The following is a 6,158-nucleotide window of genomic DNA, read 5'->3' as shown; positions in this document are numbered from 1 at the left end:
TGCTAAGCAAGATAGTTTTTAACAGATACAGCAACACAGAATTGGGTACCCATGAGGCATTTTAGCACATCAGCAGCAGCACAATTGTATTCAACCACAATCTGAACCTTTCTGGCTCACTATATTCCACACTCTACGATTACAACCCTGGCTAAAAGAAGGCTACAGGAGGGTATACTAGGAGTAATGCCAGGTTTGCCTGAAAATGAGGTGTCAGCCTGGCAAAGTTATAGCACTGGACCACTTGCATGTCAAAGAGCAGCAGCAGCAAACCACAAAAAGTAGGTCTATGTAATCCTAAAATCAATGATCAGACCTAAACTCTGCAGTCCTGCTTTCTCTAATAGTGAATGATGATGGACAACTGAATAACTAATAGTGAGAAAGGCCTTCACAAATATCCAAACCCTCAATGGTGGGTCAAGCTCAGAAAATTTGTGCAAAAGATAACGCTGACAACATTCTAATAAAAGGACTGAAAACATTTGCCCCAGAACAAGCTGCAACTTTAGCCAAGCTGCTCCAGTACAGTTACACCACTGGCATCTAAACAACAGGGGCCAGACATTTTCAATTGTTTCATTAATAAAATGCACTCCAATGAAAATGTCAGAAGTGAAGATAAGCGATGACAATTACACAAAGTTCGACATTATTATCAACTTCTTAGACAAGGGTTGATAAAGGCAGAGCACTGGACGTCATCAATGTGGACTTCATTAAAGCAAGGTTCCTCATGGTAGACTCATTAACAATACAGGGAGAACCAGCCATTTGGATACAGAACTGGGTCAAGGGTAGAAGACAGTGTGTGGTGGTGGAGAGCTGTTTTTCAGATTGGAGGCCTGTCACCAGCAGAGTGCCACAACTTTCGGTGCTTTTGACAGGTAGACAACTTCACTCTGCATGTATTGCACATGCTTGAAAAGCCAATTAAGGAATTGAAATGTAGCTGGAGTTTGTAAATCTATGCTTCATATGTGTACCTCTTCAATGTCCTATTGTGCAGCAAATGCGAATCCCATCCTTTCACCCAAAGTGACTGACTGCGCCCACTCTGGGCCTTGTCTCAGCCATTTCCAGTTGAATTTTGCATCTAGAGAACTGTAAGCGATGGCAATGAATGCAGTTCACAATGGACACTGTCATCACTGGGCTTCACCTGTCGATAGATTGCCCACTCACCAAATCCTCCATGTCCCCTTTTACCTTGCACAATCCTGATAGCCCATTGCCACCTATTCAGCCCCTATATAGAGACCCACCACATTGAACTTTTCATCTAACTTTTCCTCGTGCACCCTGAACTCCAGCATTGTTCCTTAATGATGTCAACCTGTTACTTTACGCTTCTTCTGTGTAGGCCGAGGTGTTGCTCACTGTCAATAACTCCACTTCCTGTAGCCTACAATATCTCCAGCACCCCATATAACCATCACCGTTCATGTTCCCAGCTCCATAAGTGCCTCTGCTTTGTGGGCACCCACCTCAACTCTCCCACTCACTGTCTGTGAGTTTTCAGTTGGATGACTGAATGTGGCTAAACTCCTGGACTCTGTGTGGACTGCTCCCCCATCTGATAGCTCTGAGACACCCTCAGCAACAGCAGACCCTTGCTTGACTTTACTGAGGAATATCCAACACCACTTTTCCACATGGCGATTTGATTGCAAAAATGTACAATTTATATAGCTGCGCAGGCATTTGGCACCTACTGTAAGTGTCAGATTGATATCTCACTGTGATATACAGCAAGATGTTCCCTCCTCTGTACATATTCCTAATGACAAGCATTAGTCTGTCTGTATATCTATGCAAAAGAGCTTGTTAATACTGTACAGCACTACTGATAGCCTTTGGCTCTGGCAGAAGCACCAATGTGCTGACAGACACACAATTGCAAGTAAGGCAAAGTAAAGCAGGAATTCTGCAAGCATTCAGGTAGACAATACGTAAGTGATTACTGAGAAAACAAGCAACCCTAACTAGGTGTGGAGCTGGAGGAACAGAGCAGGCCAGGCAGCATCAGAGGAGTAGGACAGTTCACAGTGGGGTTATAACTCACTCAGAGATAGTAGGAACTGCCAATGCTGGAGTCCAAGATAACACAGTGTGGAGCTGGAGGAGCACAGCAGGCCAGGCAGCATCAGAAGAGTAGGAAAGTTGCTGCCATGCCTCCAGCTCCACACTGTGTTATCTCTGACTCCAGCATCAGCAGTTCTTACTATCTCTGAACCCTGTTTTGCAGCCTGGTTCAATCCATGAGCTGGGTACCTGCTGTGCAAATGAAGTGCCTCTATTTAAGAAAGGGCCTGTTGAAAACATATGATTATTAACCTTTGTACGGTCAGGAGAAAGAGATCCTATCCAGAGTGAGATAGAGCTGGAGTGAATATATAGTTTGGGGAATTTGGAGGCAAAGTAGGAATTTGATGTAGAAAGGAAGACGTGCTTTTTCGCTGCTTTTTTTGCCTCAAAGTTTCTAAGGTCTTTGTACAGGATAAATTGAAGCCCAAGATCAGGACCCAGCACAAAAGAGTAACATCACAGGTAAACCATAAGCTCATTGATTGATGATAGCTATTAATTTGAATTTCTATTATAGATTATTTTCACATTGAAAGTAAATTAGAGAAGTATTTGCCAGATACAAACTAAAAGACTAGCAAGAAACTTTTAAAAGTCAAAGTAAGAACTAAGTAATTAAAATAGAGATGTCGGGCCAGGTGATGTGTTATATTTGCATGATGTGGGAGTTGGTAAATCCCACTGTGGTTCATAGCAACCACATTTGTAGCAAGGGTTGGTTGCTCGCGTGTTGATGAGCTAGAGTCTGAGCTTCGAACACTGTAACACATCAGGGAGAGGGAGAGTTACCTAAATGCTATGTTTCATGAGGTAGTCACATCCCTAAGGTGAAATGCCTCGAATTCGATCAGTAGTCAGGGACAGGAGGGTGTGACTACAAGCGAGGCAGGTGGAGGGATCCAGGAGACAGTGCTGAAGGAACCTGAGCCCTTGAACTTGTCTAATGGATTTGAGATTCTTGCTTTCTGTGAGAACAAGAGCAAGGGCTGTATGGAGGTTAAGCAAATTGACCATAGTACTGTGGTACAGGAAGCCAATCAAAAATAGGGGAGGAAAGAGAAATGTATTTGTAATCAGGGATGGTATATTCAGGGGTATTGACACTGTTCGCAGTGGCCAGGATCAAGAGTCCGAAGACCGTGTTGCCTCCCTGGTGTCCGGGTTCAGGACATCTCATTTGGGCAGCAGAGGAACTTGGGATTGAAGAAAAAAGATCCAGCTTTCATGGTCTGTGTACGTGCCAACCATATCGGTAGAAAGAAGAAAGAATATGAGCAGCTAGGTGCTAAATTGGAAGGCAGAACAAAAAAAGCATTAACCTCTGGAGTAGTACATGAGCCACAATCAAATTGGCGGACGGTAAACAAGATTAAAGAGTCAAGCACATGCCGCAAACATTGATGTAGGAGAAACAGGTTCAAATTCATGGGACATTGGCATCAGTGCTGGAGAAGGAGGGAGCTGTTCCGATCTGACAGGCTCGAGCTGAACCATGCTATGACCAGAGTTCTTGCAAATAACTAGGGCTGTAGATAAGGCTTTGAATTATATAGTGAGAGATAAGGTTAGTTGCATGGAAAATTATGGAAAAAGTTAAACGGCAAGGGGAGAACTCAGCAGATATTAAAGCTTCCAGAATAAGTAATAGGATAAAGAGTACAGAAAGGGTCAGGATCTAACTTCAGGCAGAGCAGATAAGGGGACAGCTATGAGAAGAGGGGCCGTCAATGCAGGATTGAGGGAGATATGCTTAAATGTGTGCAGTATATGAAGCGAGGTGAATGAACTTATAGTGCAGATTGAAATTGGCAGGTATGATGTTGTGGATATTACAGACATGTAGTTCCAAGGGGATCAAATGGGAAGAGGAGGGGAGATTGCCTTGTAAGTAAGAAATGAAATTAAATCAACAGGAAGAAGTGATATAGAGTTGGCAAGCATAGAATCTATGTGGGTGGAGTTGAGGAACTGCAAAGGTAAAAAGACCCTGGACTGGGAAAATCAGGTTGCTAGCAATTTCATGAAAATAAATTTGTGGAATGTCTACAAGATGTGTTTTATTTTGAGCAGCTTGTGTTAGAGCCCACTAGGGAACAGGCAATTCTGGATTTACTGAAATATAATGAGGCAGACTTGATGAGGCACCATAAAGTGAAGGAACCCCTAGGGGGCAGTGATCGTAATATGATAGAATTCACCCTGCAGTATGAAAAGGAGAAGATTGAATCAGATGTAACAGTAATACAACTGAGTAAAGGCAACTACAAAGGCATGAGGAAGAAGCTGGCCAGAACTGATTGGAAGGGGTGACTAGCAGGGAAGACAGTGGAGCAGCAAAGGCAGAAGTTTCTGTCAGCAATTCGAGAGGCACAAGTAAGAAGAAACATACTAAGAAGTGAAAGAGGCAACTATGGCTGACAATGAAAGTCCAAGACAGTTCAGAAGCAAAGGAAAAAGCATGCAATGTGGTAAAGCTTAGTGGGAAGCCAAAGGAGTGGGAAGCCTTTAAAAACCAGCAGTTAATAAGTAAAAAAGCAATAAGGGAGATGAAAATGAAATACAAGAGTAAGCTAGATCATAATATAAAGGGAGAATGCAAGAGTTTTTTAAAATACATAAAATGTAAGACAAAGGCAAGAGTGGACATTGGACTGCTGGAAATTAAGGCTGGCAAAGTAGTAATGGGAAGCAAAGAAATGATGAGGAACTAAATCAGTATTTTGCATCAGTTTTCACAGCAGAAGACATCAGCAGCATCAAACAGACCAGATGGACAACACCCCAGTGTTCTGAAGGAGATAGCTGAAAAGATTGTAGAGGCTTTGGTGGTGATCTTTCAAAAATCACTGGAGTCAGGGAGGGTCCCACAGGACTGGAAAATGGCTAATGTAACACCCTGTATAACAGGGAGGGATGCAGAAATCAAGAAATTATAGGGCAGTTAGTCTGAACTCAGTCATTCGTAAGATTTTAGAGTCCACTATTAAGGATAAGATTGTGGAGTACTTGGAATTGCATGGTAAAATAGGGTTGAGTCAATACAGTTTCATCAAGGGGAGATCATCCCTGACAAATCTGTTAGAATTCTTTGAGGAAGTAATGAGCAAATTAGACAAAGGAGAGTCAGTGGATACGATCTATTTGGATTTCCAGAAGGCCTTTGACAACAAGTTGTACAAGAGACTGCTAAATAACATATGAGCCCATGGTGTAAGGGCATGGTAGGGGATTGGTTGACTTGCAGAAGGCACAGAGTGGGGATAAAGGGGTCTTTTTCAGCTAGTGACTAGTGGAATTTCACAGAGGTCTGTGCTGGGACTACAACTATTCACATTATATGTTAACAAACTGAACAAATGTACTGAGGGCATTGCTGTTAGATTTACAAATGACACAAAGAGAGGTGGAGGGGCAGTTAGTGATGAGGAAGCAGGGAGGTTGCAGAAGGACTTGGACATGCTAGACAAGTGGACAAAGAAGTGGCAGATGGAATACAATGAGGGAAAGTGCGAGGTTGTGCTCATTAATGGGAAGAACAGAGATGTAGATAGTTTTCTGAATGGGGAAAAGCTTCAAAAATCTGAAACACAAAGGGACTTGTAAGTCCCAGTTCAAGATTCTCTTAAGGATAGCATTTAAGTTTAGTTGGCCATTTGGATAACAAATGCAATGTTAGGATTCATTTTGAGATCACTAGAATACAAGAGCAGACATATACTGCTGAAGTTGTATAAGGATCTGGTTGGACTGCATTTGGAATATTGTGAGCAGTTTTGGGCTTCATGTCTAGGGAAGGATGTGCTGCCTTGGAGAGGTCCAGAGGAGGTTTGCAAGAATGATTCCAATGATGAAAGTCTTGTCATACGAGGAGCAGTTGAGGACTCCAGGTCTGTACTTGATGGAGGTTAGAAGGACAAAGGGGGGATCTGATTGAAACTTACAGAATACTGAAAGGCATGGATAGAATGGACTTGGAGAAGATATTTCCATTGGGAGCCAAGGGTATGGTGTCAGAATGAAGGGAATGCCCTGTAGAACTGAGAGGAGGTGGAATTTCTTCATCCAGAGCG

Source organism: Rhincodon typus, chromosome 3 (assembly GCF_021869965.1).
Source record: "Rhincodon typus isolate 14 chromosome 3, sRhiTyp1.1, whole genome shotgun sequence".
NCBI classification, from domain to species: Eukaryota; Metazoa; Chordata; class Chondrichthyes; order Orectolobiformes; family Rhincodontidae; genus Rhincodon; species Rhincodon typus.
This window is presented reverse-complemented; position numbering follows the sequence as displayed.